We start from the raw sequence: 23,323 nt of genomic DNA on the forward strand, positions 1-23,323 counted from the left end.
TTGTGGCCTTTAAAACCAGAAGCTAGTTTTTTGGTTGGCAATATTGGTAGTTCACCATGAAAACCCACTCTTAACTCCTTAAATGTTCGGTATTTTACTATTTCTGCCTGCCTGTACCTCTTACTAGCTAAATTCTATGGCCCTTAATTTTATCATCTTTAAAAGTGGCCTCAACAAATAATATCATCCCCATTCCACATATTTTACTTTCTGGAACATTAGATAAGGGACCAGGATTGGGAATAAAGGATAGACAATGCAGGGCACATTAAAAGATATTACTCCCAGTAAATATGAATTAACAGATGTCCGTATTAAAGTACAGGTTCTGTATGGGGATGGTTAATATTTTAGTCGTACCTTAATTTAGGTTACTTAAATTGATTAGATGATTATATAGCCAAATACTACTAAGCAGATGATTTGATAGTTGAGGGACAAGGGAAAAAAAAGGAAACCTGCCAAGGGAAGGTCTAGATGGGAGGGAGAATTTTGAGAGCTTGCAGGCAAGATGAAACCTGTAACCTCCATTTTCTCCTGGAGAGCAGGGACACTGAAATAGTAGAAACAAATGTGGGGGACTTCCCTGGTGGTCCAGTGGTTAAGAATCCACCTTCCAATGCAGGGGATGCAGGTTCGATTCCTGGTTGGGGAACTGAGATCCCACATGCCGCAGGGCAACTAAGCCTGCGTGCCACAACTACTGAGCCCGCGTGCTCTGGAACCCATGAACCACACTAGAGAGAAGCCCACATGCCACAGTAAAGATCCTGTATGCCACAACTAAGACCTGACTCAGCCAAATAAATAAATAATTTTAAAAAAGGAAACAAATGTGGAAGATTGATAAACACAAACTTTATCTCCTTACAATTTTGCTTAAAATCATGGCAGCATTAGATATTTGACTGGTTTGGAAACCTGTAACCTCCACTTTCTCTTATTCATAACCATCTTCCCATGCATCATCCAACCAGCAAAAATTTTAACAAAGATTTATTAAACATTAACAGGTAGTTCACTATGCAGTGGGGGGAAAAGGCATTAAGAGTAAAGGGTAAAATACAAGTTTCTGGAGCTCTAATAGCACACAAGAGGCACTGCACACCCAGTTCAGTCCAGGGGCTTGAAGGAAAGGTGCTCAGAGTTGCTAAAACATGAATGAGCTCATTCCTGAAAAAGACAAAAATGATGGCATAGACTTTATCTGGGAGAAAAAAAATCACTCAACAAGTCATTTGTGTGAACCTGACTGTTCTAAAGGTTTTGGGAAAAGGAATAATACTTTAGCAACACAGCAGCTTTAAATAAACTTGTTCTTAAAAAGTAAAAAGCAAAATAAAAACAAAACTTCCTCAGCCAGTTTTCTCCTTGGACTCTAGCTTCTTGTCATAAATGGATATTGCTCCAAAAAAGAAAGTCTTTCCATTTGTTTATAGTTTTCATTCATCAATGTCTTAGAGATTTCCAAGTACAGGTCTTTTACTTCCTTGGTTAGATTTACTCCTAGGAATTTTATTCTTTTTGATGCAATTGTAAATGGGATTGTTTTCTTAATTTCTCTTTCTGATAGTTTGTTGTTGGTGTTTAGAAACTCAACAACATTTCCGTATATTAGTTTTGTATCCTGAAACTTTACTGAATTCATTTATGAGTTCTAATAGTTTTTTGGTAGTTTCATGTCATCTGCAAACAATGACAGTTTTACTTCTTCCTTTCCAATTTGGATTCCTTTTCTTTTTTTTTTAATTTCCTTTTTCTTATCTTATTGCTAGGACTAGGACTTCCTATGTTGAATAAAAGTGGTGAGAATGGGCATCCTTGTCTTGTTCCTGACCTTAGAGGAAATGCTTTCAGCTTTTGACCATTGAGTATGATGTTAGCAGCTTTATTCATAATAACACCAACCTGGAAACAATCTAAATGTCTTTCAGTGGGTGAATGGTTAAGATGTGCTATATAAATACCATGGAATATTACTCAGCAATGAAAAGGAATAAACTATTGATACACACAACAATTTGGATGGGTCTCAAGGGAAGTATGGAAAAAAAAACCTAAAGAAAATTTACTCAGTGATTCCGTTTATATACCATCTTTGAAGTGCCAAATTTTAGAGATGGAGGAAAAATGAATGGTTGCCAAGGATTAGGGATGGAGGAAAGGAGCAAGATGAAATGGGGTTGTGGTTGTTAAGTGACAACAAATGGGATCCTTGTGTGGATTAAGCTGTTCTGTATATTGCCTGTGGTAGAGGATACATGAACCTAACCAAACATGTGGTAAAACTGAATAGAAGTAAATGCAGTAAAGCTTCTAGAAGAAATTATAAGAGAATAACTCCATGAGATCAGGATAAGCAAAGATTTCTTAAACAGAGCACACATGTACATAAAAATAACACTAATCACAAAAGATAAAATTATACATTGTATTTCATTACAATTAAGAACGGGGCTTCCCTGGTGGTGCATTGATTAAGAATCTGCCTGTCCAGAAGACCTAAATAGACATTTCTCCAAAGAAGGTATACAGACTGCCAACAAACACATGAAAGAATGCTCAACATCATTAATCATTAGAGAAATGCAAATCAAAACTACAATGAGATATCATCTCACACCAGTCAGAATGGCCATCATCAAAAAATATAGAAACAATAAATGCTGGAGAGGGTGTGGACAAAAGGGAACACTCTTGCACTGCTGGTGGGAATGTGAATTGGTACAGCCACTATGGAGAACAGTATGGAGGTTCCTTAAAAAACTACAAATAGAACTACCATATGACCCAGCAATCCCACTACTGGGCATATACCCTGAGAAAACCATAATTCAAAAAGAATCATGTACCAAAATGTTCATTGCAGCTCTATTTACAACAGCCTGGAGATGGAAACAACCTAACTGTCCATCATTGGATGAATGGATAAAGAAGATGTGGCACATATATACAATGGAATATTACTCAGCCATAAAAAGAAACGAAATTGAGCTATTTGTAATGAGGTGGATGGACCTAGAGTCTGTCATACCGAGTGAAGTAAGTCAGAAAGAGAAAGACAAATACCGTATGCTAACACATATATACGGAATTTAAGGAAAAAAATGTCATGAAGAACCTAGGGGTAAGACAGGAATAAAGACACAGACCTACTAGAGAATGGACTTGAGGATATGGGGAGGGGGAAGGGTAAGCTGTGACAAAGCGAGAGAGTGGCATGGACGTATATACACTACCAAACGTAAAATAGATAGCTAGTGGGAAGCAGCCGCATAGCACAGAGAGATCAGCTCAATGCTTTGTGACCACCTAGAGGGGTGGGATAGGGAGGGTAGGAGGGAGAGAGATGCAAGAGGGAAGAGATATGGGAACATATGTATATGTATAACTGATTCACTTTGTTATAAAGCAGAAACTAACACACCATTGTAAAGCAATTATACTCCAATAAAGATGTAGAAAAAAAAATAGAATCTGCCTGTCAATGCAGGGGACATGGGTTCAAGCCCTCGTCCAGGAAGATCCCACATGCTGTGGAGCAACTAAGCCCATGCGGTGCAACTACTGAGCCTGCACTCTAGAACCTGCGAGCCACAACTACCAAGCTCACGTGTCACAACTACTGAAGCCTGTGTGCCTAGAGCCCATGCTCTACAACAAGAGAAGCCGCAATGAGAAGCATGTGCATTGCAATGAAGAGTAGCCCCTGCTCATCACAACTAGAGAAAGCGCACGCACAGCAATGAAGACCCAACGCAGCCAAAAATAAAATAACTTTATTAAAAAAGTAAAATAAAATTAAGAATGTCTGTTCATCAAAAGATACCATTAGGAAGGTGAAAAGCCAAGTCATGACTAGAAGAAGATACCTGAGAAAGAACTTGAACTATAATGAAGGAGATTGGTTTGTAATTTTTTCTGTATGTTCTGTCCTCTGACTGAGTAATCCTATTCCTAGGATTTATTCTCAACAGAAATGCCTGTGTCTTTTCACTAAAATTTATGTACAAGAATGTTTATAGCAGTTCTGCTCATAATAGCCGAAAACCAGACACAACCCAAGTGTCCAACCCAAGTGTCCAAGAGAAGAGTGGATAAATATATTGTAGTATATTCATACAGATGGAACATTATAAAGCAGTTAAAAAGTAAGGACCACTGATACATGCAACAAAATAGATAAATCTCACAGACACTATGTTGAGCAATAGAAGACAGACACAAAAGATTACTTAGGTATGATTACATTATATGAAGTTGAAAACAATCAAATGAGTCAGTGGTGATAGAAGTAAGATGGCTGGTTACATTTTGCAAAGGTACAGTAATAATGGGGCCACTGGAAATGTACTATATTGTTATCTTGCTGGTGATTATATGTGTGCATTCATATGTATAATTCATCAGACTAGTAAGTGAGTTCATCAAGGTTACAGAATGCAAGATCAATATACAAAAATCAAGTGTATTTCTATACACTAGCAATGAACATTATGAAAGTGAAATTTAAAAAAAATTTCTATTTACAATAGCATCAAAAAGAAAATAAATATTTAGATATAAATTTAACAAAACAAGTACAATACTTGTATGCTGAAAACTACAAAACATCATTAAAGAAATTAAAGAACATCTAAATAAATGCAAGGACATCCCATGTTTGTGGATCGAAAGACTTAATATCAGTCTTTAGACTGATGGCAGTCTTTGCCAAATTGATCTACAGACTTGTAATCCCTATCAAAAGACTGGCTTGCTTTTTCTGCAGAAATGTAAAGTTGATTCTAAAATTCATATGGAAATATAAGGTACCTAGAACAGCCAAAATCAACTTGAAAAAGACAAATAAGATAGGAGCACTCACTGTTTCTAATTTCAAATCTTGCTAAGAAGTTACAGTAATCAAGACGGTACTGGCAGAAGAAAAGACATATAGATCAATAGAATAGGACCCAGAGTCCAAAATAAATCCATATATATTATATCATGAAAAAAAACCTCAAAGTGTATCATAGACCTAAATATAAGAAGTAAAACTCTCAGAACACATAAGAATAGATCTTTGAGACTTTGAGTTAGGCAATGGTTTCTTAGATATGACACCAAAAGCACAGTGACATAAGAAAAAAGAAATTGGACTACATCTAAATTAACAACTTTTATGTTGCAAACAGTACCATCAAGAAAGTAAAAAGAGGGACTTCCCTGGTGGTCCAGTGGGTAAGACTCCGTGCTCCCACTGCAGGGGGCCCGGGTTGATCCCTGGTCGGGGAACTAGATCCCACATGCATGCCGCAACTAAGAAGACCGCGTGCTGCCACTAAAGATCCTGCATGCCACAACTAAGACCCGGCACAGCCTAAATAAATAAATAAATATTTTTAAAAAATTATTTGAAGAAAAGAAAGTAAAAAGACAATCCACATAATTACAAATGGGTCACTGAAAATGAAACCCAAATAGCTCCTGAACACGTTAAAAATGTTCAACCTCATTAACACTGCACTACCATTTTTCATCCGTCAGGCAAATGCTAAAAATTTTGATAGCACATGTAAACTGGTACTACCTCTGTGGAGGGCAATTTTGCAGTAAGAATCAAAATGTTTAAAATATACTTCTTTTTTTTTTTTTTTTTGACCCAGCAATTCAATTTCTAGGAATTTAATTCTGCAGATATACTCACACATAAGGACAGTGATTTCATATGCAGTCATTCACTATATTTTTATTGGTAAAAATAAATCAGTAAACAAATATCTATCAGAGAGACTGAATAAATAACTGTTCATTCAGTCAGTAGAATACCATTGAGCTGTTAAAGAGAATGAGGAAGCTGTTTATGAATTGAGGGAATATTGTCCAGGATAAAAATTTTTTTAAGATGGAGAAAAATTGTATGGTAAATTATTATATATGTAGAATTATATGAGTATATATATAACATTTATATACACATATCTATAAAACAATTAGATATAAATATATAAATGAGTTTTTAAGGTAAAAAAGAATTATACATATATAATAAATTATATCTATACATTTTAAAGATGAAGAATAAATTGTATATGTAAAACAAATTATATATACAGTAAAATCTTCGGTTGAAAAATAGAAGTGGTAAAAAAAATCAAGCCTATCCCCTTATCTCAGACTCTGTTCTCTCCAATTCATACTGCATACCACTAGGTTAAATTCCTAAAATTCCAGGCTTCATCAGTTTATTAAAATATAAAACTCCAATTCAGTAGATTCTGGGTGATCTGAGGTTCTGCAATTCTAACAGCTGCTAGGTGATACTTTTGTTACTGGTTCATGGACCACCATTTGAGAAGCAAGGCGCTAGGACCCACAGACTTCGACTTCACACAACATTTGCCATTTGAAACTTTGTTTTATAGTGTGTGAATATCTTGCCTACTCAAATGCATTTTACATTCCAAGAGAGCTTTCAGCAACACTTGCACGGCTGATTATTTTTTCCTTCTCAAAACATTTTTCCCTCCTGCTTGTCATTACAGTTCTCAAGTTTCGCTTGTATCTCAATGGCCTCACCTTTCAGTCTTTGCATAGTATGTGCTTAATAAATAAATAAATCTTCTATGCAGATCCATTACTTACTCTTGCGTATTAATGTAAACACCATGCCCTAGCTCCTGAATGGGGTTAGAGAGCCTTTCTCAGACTTGCCCACCCACACAACAAGAGTTCACAGATTGTGTAGTTAGGACAACAGCCATGCGAGTGAAGGCTTGGTGATAAAGCCAGGGACCCAGAGACTCCAGATCATATACTAACTGATTAGATTATCAAATATAATTTTGCTTTGGTTTGAGGGTTTAGAGCTGGTCACATTTTATTTATTTATTAATTATGTATTTTGTGAATTTTATTTATTTTTTTATACAGCAGGTTCTTATTAGTTATCCATTTTGTACATATTAGTGTATATATGTCCATCCCAATCTCCCAATTCATCACACCACCCCCACCCCCCACCCCACCACTTTCCCCACTTGGGAGTTGGTCACATTTTAAAACAAAGTATTTGTTAGGCTGAACCTCACGTTTTTTATGCATGGATAGTTAGGGTATTTTCAGCCGCATGTAATAAGGCCTAACTCACTCAGGCTCAAACAATATGGAATTTTATGATCTCACAAAACAGAAAATCCACTGGTTAGAATGTCTCCAGGTAGGGTGCAACCACCTGCCGGCCCGATGTCTACGCTACCCTTTCAGCTCTGCCCTCCTCGGTCTGTTGGGTGACTCAAATCGCTTCCCTCCAGTGGCTTCCCTCTTGGTTACATGATGGCTGCCAGCAGCGGTAGTGGTGATACGAATCTTTACTCACACGTGGAGAGAGAAAGGACCTACTCACTTACTGTGGAACCTAAGTCTTTCCCTTCAGTTTGTGGGGATCAGTTTTGGTTCACCCCCAGACCAATAAGAGTCACCATGAGAATACTGTGTGCTCACTGCCTTAAGCCTGGCTCTGGAGCAAATAGCTAACACAGACGTGGGGGTGGGATTACTAAATTTGCCCTAGTCAAAATAAAGCTCCTAGGACTAGGGATTAGGTCAGCTCCAAAGATACATATAGAATTCATAGGGCAGAAGGGGATAGTTGAATAAAAATCAAGGTTACTTAGGAAGGAGAAGGGGGGAATTCTGAAATTATAAATTATGTTTATATAATATAATTATATTTTTATATTAATTGTAATAGTATCATAGCTTTTATAATAAAGTTTTTACTTGTTCTTTACACAGCTAGCCTGTGTAAAATAAATAATGTATACACTCATTTATTTGATAGTAAAACCTTAATTATAAGTGTCAAGAGGTAAGAGCTCAACTGATTCTGGACACGGAGTTAATTTAGGGAAAAGTATCATTAAGCCCAGGATCCTGGGTTCTACTGTTGAGCTCAGCAGATCTTCTGCCTCTTTCCCTATTTATATTAATATAGCCCCAAATTATGTGAACTGATATCTATGCCCAATTGATTGTTCATATATGGAGAATTCCCGTTTCTCTGCATAAACCTGAGTTGAGTTTTCTGAAGTTTAAAACAGAAGTTAAAACCCGTCTTCATTCTCCTCTGCTTAGGTATCATGCTATCAAGGACTTGTTTATACAATACACTTTATACTGGAGGTATTCAAGCAGAAGCTGTATGAATGTTATTGATGGGATTGGTGCATCTGATCAAAGGCTGGACCAGAGAATACTTGTTAGGCATGGATGATCAAGAGAATTAACTGTGTAGTTTTTAACCAATACAAATCCCATAACCTGACCATACTGAATCAGAATCTCTGGAAATGGAGCCCAAGTTATGCATCTCTAAGAAGCACTACATACATATATATATATATATATATATATATATATATATTTTGTCGGTACGCGGGCCTCTCACTGCTGTGGCCCCTCCCGCCGCAGAGCACAGGCTCCGGACGCGCAGGCTCAGCAGCCATGGCTCACGCGCCCAGCCGCTCCGCGGCATGTGGGATCTTCCCGGACCTGGGCACGAACCCGCGTCCCCTGCATCGGCAGGCGGACTCCCAACCACTGCGCCACCGGGGAAGCCCTACTTACAATTTTTTATAGCCAATCTATCACGAGTTCCCGGGCAAGTATTTAAGAACCCCTGGGTAAGATTTTTTTTTAAAGACTGGCTTAAATTTACAAGTTAATAATCTATCACAGTGGAAAGGCCATTGCACTAGAAATTAGGCAATTGCAGTTCTAGTGCCAGCTCTGCTATTGGTCGTTTTGGTAACGGGCAAGTCAGTTTACTCTGTTGAACCTCTGTTTCTCTTTCTGAAGAATAAGGGACTTCTAAAGTCCCTATCAGCTCTACACCCAGTCAATGCTACTTGTCTGGACATTCTGAGGAACCAAGAGCATATTGTAAATATTCTAATTCCCAATACTCTCTGCTGTTTAAGAGAAATTATGCATATGAAGATTATGCATGACCCCATCATAGAAGAAAGGTTCTATCTAGATGAGGTCCATAGAACTCTTAGGAGTGCTATTATTGTTATGGTAACGTTGAACAAATCTCTCTGGAAAAAGTGGTGACAAAATGCCATAAATACTTGGAGAAAAGCCTCTTTGTTTACCAACGGTAAACAAGGATGCCTGCAACTACCACCTGAAATTGTTTTGGCTCTGACTCCAGGACCAAACCTTCTGGCCTTTAACTGTTTGGTAGAATGTTACAGATCACACCATACTTAGGCCAGATTTTTTTTTTTTTTTTGCGGTACGCGGGTCTCTCACTGTCGTGGCCTCTCCGGTTGCGGAGCACAGGCTCCAGACGCTCAAGCTCAGCGGCCATGGCCCACGGGCCCAGCCGCTCCGCGGCACGTGGGATCTTCCCAGACCGGGGCACAAACCCGCGTCCCCTGCAGGCAGGCGGACTCTCAACCACTGCTAGGCCAGTTTTTTAAGAGTATAAAATGAGGTTTTAAAAATAACTAATTGTGGGCTTCCCTGGTGGCGCAGTGGTTGAGAGTCCGCCTGCCGACGCGGGTTTGTGCCCCGGTCTGGGAAGATCCCACGTGCCGCGGATTGGCTGGGCCCGTGGGCCATGGCCGCTGGGCCTGCGCGTCCGGAGCCTGTGCTCCGCAGCGGGAGAGGCCACAGGAGTGAAGGGCCCGCGTACCGAAAAAAAAAAAAAAACAAAAAAACAACTAATTGTTATAGGAAGATTTTTCTTAGAGTGTTTCACAGTTCCATACACTTACTGCCCGATGTCCTGGCTCCATTCCTTCCCAGCGCCTGTCAGTCTCTCTTTTGCCTAGTTTTCCCCAAAGAAGCCTGATACATCTTCTTAATCCCTTGCTATTTCTATGCACACTTCTGATTTCAGCTCTTTTCCTCAGTTGCCCTGGGCAGATAAGTATGTAAAGGTGGCTCTCTTGCCTTGGCTCAGGGAACATGGTCTTTGAAGCCTAGTCCTCCTAAGTCTGTAAGGCTCACAATTCCACCGTAGCCCAGATCTCTACAGAGATTTGGGTCCATCATTTATTTAAAATTCTCCTATGATCCCATTTCCTTCTGGTTATCTTGCTCTAACTCACTCATACCTAGTTTGTTTCCCTCTCCAGCCCATGCCCTCTTCTCTCTTCCCAGCCTCCACAGATAAATTCAGCTTCTTTGACCCCTCCTTCTACAATTCTTCAGTCACACTCCTGACTAGGATGTTTTCATTTTAAAACTCTATTTACACTGAATAATAAATAGCTAGTGTTTATTAAATACTTACTATGTGTCAGGCAATGTAATAAACAGTTTACATGTAATATCTCGATCTTTCCACACTTCAAGAAGTAAATCCTACCAGTGCCTCCATTTTACAGATGAGACCCAGAAAGATTAATTGACTTACGTAAAATCACATAGCTATGGGACTTCCCCGGTGGTCCAGTAGGTAAGACTCAGTGCTCCCAATGCAGGGGGCCCGGGATCGATCCCTGGTCGGGGAGCTAGATCTCGCACGCATACCTCAGCAAAGAAGCCCCCGTGCCGCAACTAGAGATCCCACCTGCCGCAACTGAGACCTGGCGCAGCCTAAATAAATAAATATTAAAAAAAAAAAAAAAGCAGAGCTAGTTAGGTGGCAACCCAGAATTTGAAACAAACACTTTGACTCCAGAGCTTCTACTATATTGCCTCCCATAAGAGCAAAGATTAAAGGTAAAAAGCAGTAGATTAAGAAGAAAGAGGTGAGAGTCTTAAGTTTTTCTTTTTTTTGCCACAAACTAGTTAGTAGTATTACCATGGGCAAATCACAATCTTTCTAATTTTCTTATTCATAAAGTAAAGAGATTGAAGTAGAGATAACTAGTATCTCATTTCATAGTATTCTGTGGTCCTATGGTGTGAAAAACATATTTTAAGATTTTTTTTCTGACATGATGGGCTTTGGAATTTCACCCTCCTCTCCCATATTTTCATATTTATTCCAGCACTGGCTTACATAATAACAATGAAATACAGGTATATGTTCTATTTCTGTAAAGCAAAATGAATAAAACTTTAGAAAATTTCACATCTCATCCCTATTTATCTGACATTTTTAGATCTGATTTCTCAGTGATGGCATAAGATATTTAAACATGGAAAATGATTGCAGTTTTGCCCAGGAAATCAGTGTTTATTTGGTAGATACCATATAGTTTCCACAGCTGTAACAATTGTTTATTACATGGTGATCTCTGAAAGAGCAATCTATTCCATTAGCATTTTTTTCTGATTCCATGTTCCTATTTATTTCTTGAATCCGTTTTTCCTTATACTTATCACCCTAACTCCATTTACTTTTAGGTTGAGTTAGGAATTTTAACGAAGCCAAAACTAAAACTTCTTATTCCTTTAAGCTGAAATATGTTAAGAGGATCACCAAGGTCGGGGTGGGGTGGGGGAGAGAGAGAGAGAGAGAGAGCAGGCAGGGATAAAAGAGTAAAGCCCTTTTGCAAATAGGCATCCTTACACAAACTGAGAGCAGGTCCTTCAATCTCTGTGAGTCTTCAATCCTATAAGAATTGAAGTGTATTTGCTTGCTACTTTTTTCGTTCTTTGGAAAACCTTTTAACTACCATTATAGTTATTTTGGCATTTTGCATCTTCTTGTTTTGGAGAAGTCAGTAGTAAAGGGGAAATTAAATTTAAAAAATTACCAGTTAAGCATACCTATTGTAGAAGTATAAGAAAATATAGGTAAATAAGAAAAGAAAAATCTCTTTAACTGAAATGAGATGGTTGCACAACGCTGTAAATGTATTTAAAAACATTTGATTGTACACTTAAAATGGGTGGATCTTATGATTAATAAATGAAACTTAATAAAGTTTTAGAAATTCCCTTAACTTGCTCATACAAATGCACATACACAACCTAGGACCATCCTTTAACACTGCTTTGCAGCTGCCTTTTCTTCCCTGTTTAACCGCACAGTATGACCATCTTTCCAGATCAATTCATAGTTTTCTATCATATAGTTTTGTTTTTGTTTTTTTAAAAAATAAATTTATTTATTTATTTGGCTGCGTTGGGTCTTCGTTGCTGCGTGTGGGCTTTTCTCTAGTTGCAGCGAGTGTCGTTTTGGTGCACGGGCTTAGTTGCGGTAGCTTCTCTTGTTGTGGAGTATGGGCTGTAGGCATGTGGGCTTCAGTAGTTGTGGCTCGTGGGCTCTAGAGCGCAGGCTCAGTAGTTGTGGCACACGGGCTTAGTTGCTCCGTGGCATGTGGGATCTTCCCGGACCAGGGCTCGAACCCGTGTGCCCTGCATTGGCAGGCGGATTCTTAACCACTGTGCCACCAGGGAAGTCCCTATCATGTAGTTTTAAATGGTAGCATAGTTTTCAATTTTTGTATTATATTATATTATAATTTGTTTAACCAATCATTCCTTGAACATTTTGCAGCCAGATTCGGGTACAAATTTCCTTAGGTTAAGTTGCTAGAAGAATTATATGCTCATTTTAAGATTTTTCATACTTATAAATTGCCCTCTAGAAAAGCTGTACTCCTACAAAGTGTCATTCTATCCCTCTTTCTCTCCCATCAAATCAGTATTAGCATTTTATAAAATCTCTACCATTCTGACAGGTGAAAATGAAATATTTGTATTAATTTCCATTTCAATTACTAATAAAGTTAACCTTTTGGGGTCATTTATTGGACATTTGTATTTCAGCTTATGTCTTAGTCCATCCCTCAAACACACTAGTATGTGTATATATGAATGTTTCTTATTAATTCATGTGAGATTTGTATACATTAAAGATAAGTAACACTGGGACTTCCCTGTTGGTACAGTGCAGGGGTCCCCAACCCCGGGGCCGTGGACCTACTGGTCTGTGGCCTGTTGGGAACCAGGCTGCACAGCAGGAGGTGAGCAGCGGGAGAGTGAGCAAAGCTTCATCTACTGCTCCCCATCGCTCCCCATCGCTCCCCATAGCTTGCATTACCGCCTGAACCGTCCCCCTCACCCCCCGCCCCCATTCGTGGAAAAATTGTCTTCCACAAAACCAGTCCCTGGTGCCAAAAAGGTTGTGGATCTCTGGTCCAGTGGGTAAGACTCCATGCTCCCAATGCAGGGGGCCTGGGTTCAATCCCTGGTTGGGAAACTAGATCCCGCATGCATGCCACAACTCAGAGTCTACATGCCGCAACTAAAGATCCCACGTGCTGCAACTAAGACCCAGTGCAGCCTAAAAAAATATAATAATAAATAAATAAATTTTTAAGAAGATAAATAACTCTCTGTTATGTATGTCAAATATTTTCCCAGTATGTCTTTGTTTTTTATTTATGATGTTGCTTTTACAGAAGGAAGTTTCAAATTATGTAGTCAAAACTATTAATCTTTTGCTTTATAGATATTGTTGTTGGTACTACCCTTCTAAGGCTTTTCTTACTCTCAGATGATTAAATATTCACCAATATTTCTTCTACTAATAATGTTTTCTTTCCTTATACTTAAATATTTATCTGGATTTAATTTTGATATATGACATAGGGTAAAGATCTAATTTGAAAGATTAGAAAGAATGAATGAGGAAACAAGTTAGATCTTTACTTTATTTGTTGTATGCCTTCTAAGTATTGAAAACTTTGTTATATATGTAGTTTGTAGTAATAAACATGACAAGAATAGTCTCTGACCAACTATGTAATTTACAAACTCAGAGAGAAGAAAGATATTATACGAGTTTGATGAATGCTATGAAAAAGTGCTAAGTTCTAAGGTAGTGTATAGTAAGTAGGCTAACCAATTATTCTGGCACCTATTGAACAGCTGATCATGGAAAGGTAGATATTTTCGTTGGAATGAAGGAAAGTTCAATTTAAAACAACAACAACAAACATTTATTATCTCAGAGTATCTGTGGGTCAAAATCTGGGTGTGGCTTAGCTGGGTCCTTGGTCTCAGGATCTCTTACAAGGATTAAACAAGGTGTTGGCCTTGAAACAGGGCTGCAGTCTCACCTGAATGCTTCACTGCAGAAAGATTCACCTCCAAGCTTTGCTCTGGTGATTGTTGGCAGGATTTAACTCCTCCTCAGCTTTTGAACCAAAGCTTTCAGTTCTTAATTAAGGATTCAATTCCCTACAGGCTGTGGGTTGGAGACTTCCCTCAGTTCGTTGGCATATAGGCCAGGAGAATTCAGTCTTACCCTGGAATGGGTAATTTAGCTTTGATACACTGATTTGTAAAGAATGTCTATGTGAAGTAAAAATTAGCATAGCATTCATGTTCTTAGTTCTAGATTGAGGACTAAAATGAATGTGTATACACTATGAATTTTGTGGTTGGTATACATTTCTGGCCTTTATATAAATTAATACAAGTGATTTAAGCATTCTTAGAGTATTAATTACATTTTTCAAATAACAAACTTAATTCTGTACAGGATAGGAATGTCAGGAAACATTGACGATGATTAGAGTGGGATGAAGTTGAAATAATTTATAAACTTGAGTTTCTCTTTCAACCACATTATGGTTATAGTTTCAAGTTGTTTTCCATTTTCTCCTTCCCTTCCCATCACACAGACTGTATTGTGAATACACTCCCCTGGAGTTACGTAACGTGGCAACCCTGAGCTGAGCCACACAGTACACACACAAAAATATACACAATTATTTTATTTTTTAATCTAATTCTGTGGGTTTTATTTTTAACACAGGAAATTTAATTTTTATATTATATTTATTCTTTGGTAGATATTTATCAAAATTCTGAAACTAGAATTTGACTGTCAATCTTAGACTTTGAAAGCAATAGCCTTAGCTAAGTGCATATGTTCTCAACATGGGCAATATTGCCTCCAAGGGGGCAAAAACTGGTTCTTGGGGGTGTGTGTGTGAAAAAAAAAAGTACTCTTTATGGGACTTCCCTGGTGGCATGGTGGTTAAGAATCTGCCTGCCAATGCAGGGGACACGGGTTCAATCCCTGGTCCAGGAAGATCCCACTGCCGCGGAACAACTAAGCCTGTGTGCCACAACTACTGAGCCTGTATTCTAGAGCCCGCGAACCACAACTACTGAGCCTGTGTGCCACAACTACTGAACCTGCGTGCCTAGAACCTATGCTCCCCAGCAAGAGAAGCCACTGCAATGAGAAGCCTGTGCACCACAACAAAGAGTAGCCCCTGCTCACCACAACTAGAGAAAGCCTGTGGGCAGCAACGAAGACCCAACGCAGCCAAAAATAAATATATTTTTTTAAAAAATTAAAAAAAATACAGGCATATAAGAAGAGCACAGCAACATTTTTCAACAATTTGACAAATGAATAATGGTTTGTACTCTTCAAAGGGCAACTGCTTTAAAATTGACTAATTATCTGTGTATATTCTCAGGTCTAAAACAAAACATTGTACATATCCTGTGTCCAATAATGTTAATGTAACGAGTCCGTTCCATTAAGTCAGGTAATCCTTACAATCCACTGAGGAAAATGCTATTTTTCTTCTTTTTTTTTAAGATGGGAAGACAGACTCTCTTAAGAGGTTAAGTAACTTGCCTTAGGTCGTATACTTAGTTAGTGGGGCTTCTAGCTCTGGAGCCTATGGGGCTGACTGCCACACAATAGTGCCTCTCACAGTTAGCTTAGTAATATTCACTTTTTCAAAACATCCCTCTGTTTGACCCTCTCTACCTGCAACCTCCCACATCCAATCACCTAGAAGAAAAAAAAGACTCATAGCTCATATATGCAGTTTGTTATCATTCACAGAAAATGTGTCTGCATATACCTCGCTTTGCTTTATGTAAAAATATACTAATCAATAACTTATAACTATACCATTTTAATCATATTTAGAGACAATGTAATGATTATAGTTATTTTTATTGACCTTTCAAACTCTTTAAAATGGGATCTCTGTTCAGTGCTTTGGAATTTGAGTACGTCAAAACATGCATCCAACAGGCTAAATTATCTTTTAATGAAAGCAAAATGTGAAGCAGCTTATAAAGAATTCTGGACTGTACAAGAAGTCATATATCACAAGCCCTCCATTATTACTATTACATTATTACTTCTAACTATGAGGGTATAGTTAGAAGACAGAATTGAAAAACCGGTTCTTGCCACATTACAAAATAACTATAAAGAGTGGCATCTGGTTCCTGGAACTGGAAGAGGTGACCATGCTTTTTAAATCATGGTATTGTCTCAAACAAAACAAATGGAAAAAAATAAGAGAGAAACAAAAACAGAAGAAAAAGAAAAAAGAAAAACCTTTTCATTTCTGAATGCTTTGGGGCTAGGTGGACCTGTCAGATGCTGCTGTTTCTGTGTTCCCTTGGTTACTGCAATCTTCAGGCCCTTAAGGCTTTTCCATTTTGTTCCTTGCTACAGTCTTTCACTAATTCATAAACAGGCTGCATTGTATCAGTTGTGTCCAATGTGTTGAATTCCAACATCAATCCTCTCTGGCCATGAACTATTCAAAGCTGGGGGACCACTGAGGATGTGAGAGGTGAGCTGGGCATTTGCACTAGAGAAACCCTAGATAAGGGGTGTGGTGGGGAACATGCACATAAGGTCCCCTCCTCCTCTTCCACACAACCTTCAAGTTTTCATGGTGACCTAGAAGAATTAACAGGTAAGAACACTAATGTTGATATAATGTCAGCAAGATTCAATCAACACACTGAGGTAAGAAGACAGTGTCTATTGGTTTATAGCTTTAGGTTTATATTAATTCATTCCAACATTATCAAAAGCTTGGAAGTGTGTTGGTAATGGGAGATACATAGACAACTCATGTTCTAGGCATCAAGTGATGAGTGTGCAATGGCTTAGAAAACAGTAGTCTTGAAGTGTATGTATTAACTGGGGGTAAAGAATGATTGGGAAGGATGTCAGGCAGAGGGAATAGCAAATGCAAAAGCACGGAGGTATGAGAAACTCCAGCATATAATGCTTTCTTAGAACACCTCAGTTTAGTGACTTGTGTCTCTTGTAAACTCCTTAGCACGTACCATCTGTGTCATTCTTCTTGGTTTGTCACAGTTACCATTTTTATAACCTTTCCTTTAAATTTAAATCACTTTCCCTTAAATAATGATTTCTTAGATGGCAGGGTTCTTCTTATTTAAATCTCTCCAGAATGTGTAGAAAGGTGCTTTGCACTGGGTAGTCACTAATAAGTAACTATTCATGGGTTGACAAAAAAAAAAATGTGACATGTATTTTAAGTTTTCATTAAAAACAATAAGGTTGTATCTGCAAGATTAAAGCGGGACTACTTGGATTGAAGATAACACACTTGTTTATTCACTATTCTATTTTTATTACCTGTTTCCAGGAGGAACAAACATTGCATACAGTCAATGTTTATGCTGCCAATCTGGACAACAGTAGGCTTGATAGCAATTATTCCATTATAACAAATACAAAAACACATTTTAGAAAAGGAATAAGCTCTTATTACAATTACTGAGAATTGTATGGAAAAAACAGTGGGCTTGGACTCTGAAAACTTGGACTTGAATCAAAGCTCTGTCACCTGTGGTGAATTTTGGCAAATTACTTTTCGTATTTTTCCTCACCCATAAAATTAAGCATCCCAACTTCTAAACAATGGACACTGCAGAAATCAAAGCATCCTAAGAGACTACTACAAGCAACTCTATGCCAATAAAATGGACACCCTGGAAGAAACAGACAAATTCTTAGAAAGGTTATAACCTTCCAAGACTGAACCAGGAAGAAATAGAAAATATGAACAGATGAATCACAAGTGATGAAATTGAAACTGTGATTAAAAATTTTCCAACAAAAGTCCAGGGCCAGATGGCCTCACAGGTGTTCTATCAAACATTTAGAGAAGAGCTAACATCCATCCTTCTCAAAGTCTTCCAAAAAATTGCAGAGGAAGGAACACTCCCAAACTCATTCTATGAGGCCATCATCACCCTGATACCAAAACCAGGCAAAGATACCACAAAAAAAGAAAATTACAGACCAATATCACTGATGAATATAGATGTAAAAATCCTCAACAAAATACTAGCAGACAGAATCCAACAACAAATTAAAAGGACCATACACCATGATCAAGTGGGATTTATCCCAGGGATGCAAAGATTCTTCAGTATATGCAAATCAATCAATGTGATACACCATATTAACTAATTGAAGAATAAAAACCATATGATCATCTCAATAGATGCAGAGAAAGCTTTTGACAAAATTCAACACTTATTTATGATAAAAACTCTCCAGAAAGTGGGCATAGAGGGAACCTACCTCAACATAATGAAGGCCATATACGACAAACCCACAGCGAACATCATTCTCAATGGTGAAAAACTCAAAGCATTTCCTCTAAGATCAGGAACAAGACAAGGATGTCCACTCTTGCCACTATTATTCAACATAGTTTTGGAAGTCCTAGCCATGGTAATCAGAGAAGAAAAAGAAATAAAGGGAATACTAATTGGAAAAGAAGAAGTAAAACTGTCACTGTTTGCAGATGACATGATACTATACATAGAGAATCCTAAAGATGCCACCAGAAAACTACTAGAGCTAATCAATGAATCTGGTAAAGTTGTAGGATACAAAATTAATGCACAGAAATCTCTTGCATTCCTATACACTAACAATGAAAGATCAGAATTAAGGAAACAATCCCATTGCAACAAAAAGAATAAAATACCTAGGAATAAACCTACCTAAGGAGGTAAAAGACTTGTACTCAGAAAACTGTAAGACACTGAGGAAAGAAATCAAAGATGACACAAACAAATGGAGAGATATACCATGTTCTTGGATTGGAAGAATCAATATTGTGAAAATGACTATTCTACCCAAAGCAATCTACAGATTCAATGCAATCCCTATCAAATTACCAATGGCATTTTTTTTACAGAACTAGAACAAAAAAAAATCTTAAAATTTGTATGGAGACACAAAAGACCCCGAATAGCCAAAGCAGTCTTGAGGGAAAAATCGGAGCTGCAGCAATCAGACTCCCTGACTTCAGACTATACTACAAAGCTACAGTAATCAAGACAATATGGTACTGGCACGAAAACAGAAATATAGATCAATGGAACAGAATAGGAAGCCCAGAGATAAACCCACGCACCTATGGTTGACTACTCTGTGACAAAGGAGGCAAGGATATACGATGGAGAAAAGACAGTCTCTTCAATAAGTGGTGCTAGGAAAACTGGACCGCTACATGTAAAAGAATGAAATTAGAACACTCCCTAACACCATGCACAAAAATAAACTCAAAATGAATTAAAGACCTAAATGTAAGACCAGACACTATAAAACTCTTAAATGAAAACACAGGAAGAACACTCTTTGACATAAATCACAGCAAGATCTCTTTTGATCCACCTCCTAGAGTAATGGAAATAAAAACAAAAATAAACAAGTGGGACCTAATGAAACTTAAAAGCTTTTGCAAAGCAAAGGAAACTATAAACAAGACGAAAAGACAACCCTCAGAATGGGAGAAAATATTTGCAAACAAATCAATGGACAAAGGATTAATCTCCAAATATATAAACAGCTCATGCAGCTCAATATTAAAAAACCAAACAATCCAATCCAAAAGTGGGCAGAAGACCTAAATAGACATTTCTCCAAAGAAGACATACAGATGGCCAAGAAGCACATGAAAAGCTGCTGAACATCACTAATTATTAGAGAAATGCAAATCAAAACTACAATGAGGTATCTATCACGTCACACCAGTTAGAATGGGCAGCATCAGAATATCTACAAACAACAAATGCTGGAGAGGGTGTAGAGAAAAGGGAACCATCTTGCACTGTTGGTGGGAATGTAAATTGATACAGCCACTATGGAGGTTCCTTAAAAAACTAAAAATAGAATTACCATATGACCCAGCAATCCCACTACTGAGCATATACCCAGAGAAAACCTGAATTCAAAAACACACATGCACCCCAATATTCATTGCAGCACTATTTACAATAGCCAGGTCATGGGAGCAACCTGAGTGTCCATCGACAGATGAATGGATAAAGCAGATGTGGTACATATATACAGTGGAATATTACTCAGCAATAAAAAGGAATGAAATTGGGTCATTTTTAGACACGTGGATGGATTTAGAGACTGTCATACAGAGTGAAGTAAGTCAGAAAGAGAAAAACAAATATCATATATTAATGCGTATATATGGAACCTAGAAAAATGGTACAGATGAACCGGTTTGCAGGGCAGAAACTGAGACACAGATGTAGAGAACAAACATATGGACACCAAGGGGGAAAACAGCAGGGGATTGGGGTGGTGGTGTGATGAATTGGGTGATTGAGATTGAGATATATACACTAATATGTATCAAATTGATAACTAATAAGAACCTGCTGTATAAAAAAAATAAAATAAAATTCAAAAATTCAAAAAAAAGAAAAAAAGAATCCCAACTTCTAGATGCAAACTATTACATTTAGAATGGGTAAACAACAAGGTCCTACTGTATAGTACAAGGAACTATATGCAATCTCTTGGGATAAACCATGATGGAAAAGAATATTTAAAAAATAATGTATATATGTGTAAAATTGAGTCACTTTCCTGCACAGCAGAGACTGGCATAACATTGTAAATCAACTATACTTCAGTTAAAAAAAAAAAGAATCCCAACTTCATGAGATCATAGGGAGTAAATTTAAAAAGTGTATGCACCTACTCTAGCATATAGTAGACACTCAATAATATATTTGCTCACTTTTTGCCCGTTCATTCATCCATTCATTCAAATACATCCACAGGGCAACACAATAGAGATACGGTAAACCAGAGAAGCATTTCTCTTGCAAACTTTGTTATAAAAGTACTTTTTTGGACTTCCCTGGTGGTCCAATGGTTAAGACTCTGCGCTTCCACTGCAGGGGGCATGAGTTCCATCCCTGCTCGTGGAAGTGCAGCATGCCTCATGATTGTCATTAGGACAAACATATGCTCACTTCTTGGGGGTGGGTGATCATTTGCTATTTTTTTTCTGTAATATAAGCACACTATTAGGCCAAATAAATGTGCCTTGCAATTATGGGGAACACAGACACTATGGTTTTGTACATTTGTCTAATTGTATGAGGGCGTGTATGTACTGTACTTCTAGATCCAGCATTATCTTACCACACATTGTAGATAATTACTTGTTTAAAATCTCCAGTTCAATAATAAAGTCTATAATTCTGTATTCTAGAAGAAAGATAAGGTAGAAACTGTACTTTAGACAGGGGGCTGCAGTCAGGATTCTCAGGTTCTATTTTTGGTTACTGTATTACTATTTCTACCAGACTTCTAATGAGACATATAACCTCAGTTTCTCTAAGCCTTCTTATTATTTACCACATAGAACTGGTATAAGATCTACCTCTCAACAATGGTATAAGACTTAATTGTTATTTGTAACAAAATATGAAGTACACAGATGTTTTTAAAGAAATGCAAAGTATTCAATTAGCTTATTAGAATCTCTCTGCACATTTGCTAAAATTTTAAATTAAATTTATATTAAAATTAAAATTTCATTTTATTACCTCCTACCTGGTAAAACACAGGAACAACTAAAGCATTAAAAAAAAAACAAACCCCAAAAATGCTGCATTAAAAAAACTTTGTAAGCAAAATGACAAAAAGCAATTTCCATTTAGGTTTGGAAATGGTGTTTTAATTAAATCATACACGAATTTTTGGGGAGGTGACCACATCCCAGTTTGTCTGAGATTTCCCAGTTTTAGCACTGAAAATTCCACATCCCAGGAAATCCCCATTTTATGCCGACTGGGACAGTTGGTCACCCTAGTGCCCTGCCGTTACTAGAGGTTTTTTCATAGCTTACAGCACTATTATCTGCCCTTAGAAAAATTCCAGTGCTATTTTAATTTCTATTTATCTGAAAAGCACTTGCACATTTTCCCTGTTGGAATTTAGTTCATAACTATTTGGTGAGCATATAAATATTTATGGAGTTTTGCTCCATGAGTAGATATCTAATAAATATGTACTAATATTTTTGACCTTATTAGGACATGGGGAAAATGGGAGTACCTAATTACAAAACAATTATTCTTTTGGCACCAAGGAAATATTAACTTGCCTGTTCTTTTTCAAGGAACTTGTCCTGTTGTTGTTTACAGACTATTGTACTTCAACCCAGTAATCACCATAGCTGGGAAGGCAGTAACACAGGTAGTACCTTTAAGATCAAGTCACTTAAAAAAACATGGTATGTGGGTCATCCCTTAGCCAATTTGGGACCAGAGAGGACTTGTTATACTGGTTTTCTTTAATAGCACTATAAACTAACCTGATTCTAAGATAGTTTAAAAAAATATCAATGGAATAAGTGTTGCTGAAAATTTCATTATGATTGTTTACCCATGAATAGGAGACCCCAAAACTCAGAAGCACTATGATAATGACCAAAAAAGGAGTCATCAGATTATGGAAGAGCTTTCTAAGAAAAAAGCAGGACAATTTTCTTCCCTGGAAAACAGGATGACATAGGCCATGTACATACATGTATAATCAAAATAAAATCAATTAAAAGGTTATAAATCCAATTGGTTATTGTTCTTTTCCTGCAAGATGTAAGGTGACTTATGACACTTTTTAAAAGTTTTAATTTTGTGAACATATAACTATGTGCCAGGCACTGTGTCAAGTGCTTTAAATATATTATTCCATTTGCTCCTCACAAATAATCCTATGAGAATAGGAATTATAATCCTCCAAAGTGAAGTTCAGTAATTTGTTCAAAGTTATAGATAACAACTGGAGGGGCAGAGGTAAATTCTGCTCTGTTTCCTCCAGAGCCTAAGCTCTTAAATTTTAGCCTATGCTGCTTCTCAACATTGTTGACATAAACACTGGTGAAATTCTATATCTAGCCCTAACTTCTCTTGACCTTCAGTCTTGTATATTAGCCTATGGAACTGCCCTCTCAACACCTCTACCTCAATGTCTAACAAGCATATCAAATTTAACATATTTCAGTAAACAGCATCACCATTCACCCAGTTGCTCAAGCCCTCAATTTAAGAGGCATCCTTGATTCCTCCATCAACCCCACAGGCAAGCCATCAGCAAATCTGTTGGCTCTACTTTCAAATTATACATGAAACTGACCACTTCTCATCATCCCCACTGTCACAACCCTGGCCCAAGCCATTATCATAATTCACCTGGACTACTGAGACAGCCTCATAATTGGTCTCTGCTTTCATAGTCCATTCTCCACAAAGCACCCATACTTATTAAAAAAATAAAACAACCCACAGA

At 37.5% G+C, this 23,323-nt stretch overlaps 1 protein-coding gene across 1 annotated transcript in view; it reads left to right on the forward strand.

The window, feature by feature from the left end:
- The window catches only part of ARIH1 (ariadne RBR E3 ubiquitin protein ligase 1), a 178,946-nt gene that overhangs the window by 36,041 nt on the left and 119,582 nt on the right, over nucleotides 1-23,323 (forward strand). The window lies entirely within an intron of this gene.

This window comes from Tursiops truncatus, chromosome 2 (genome assembly GCF_011762595.2).
Source record: "Tursiops truncatus isolate mTurTru1 chromosome 2, mTurTru1.mat.Y, whole genome shotgun sequence".
In the NCBI taxonomy this organism is placed as follows: domain Eukaryota; kingdom Metazoa; phylum Chordata; class Mammalia; order Artiodactyla; family Delphinidae; genus Tursiops; species Tursiops truncatus.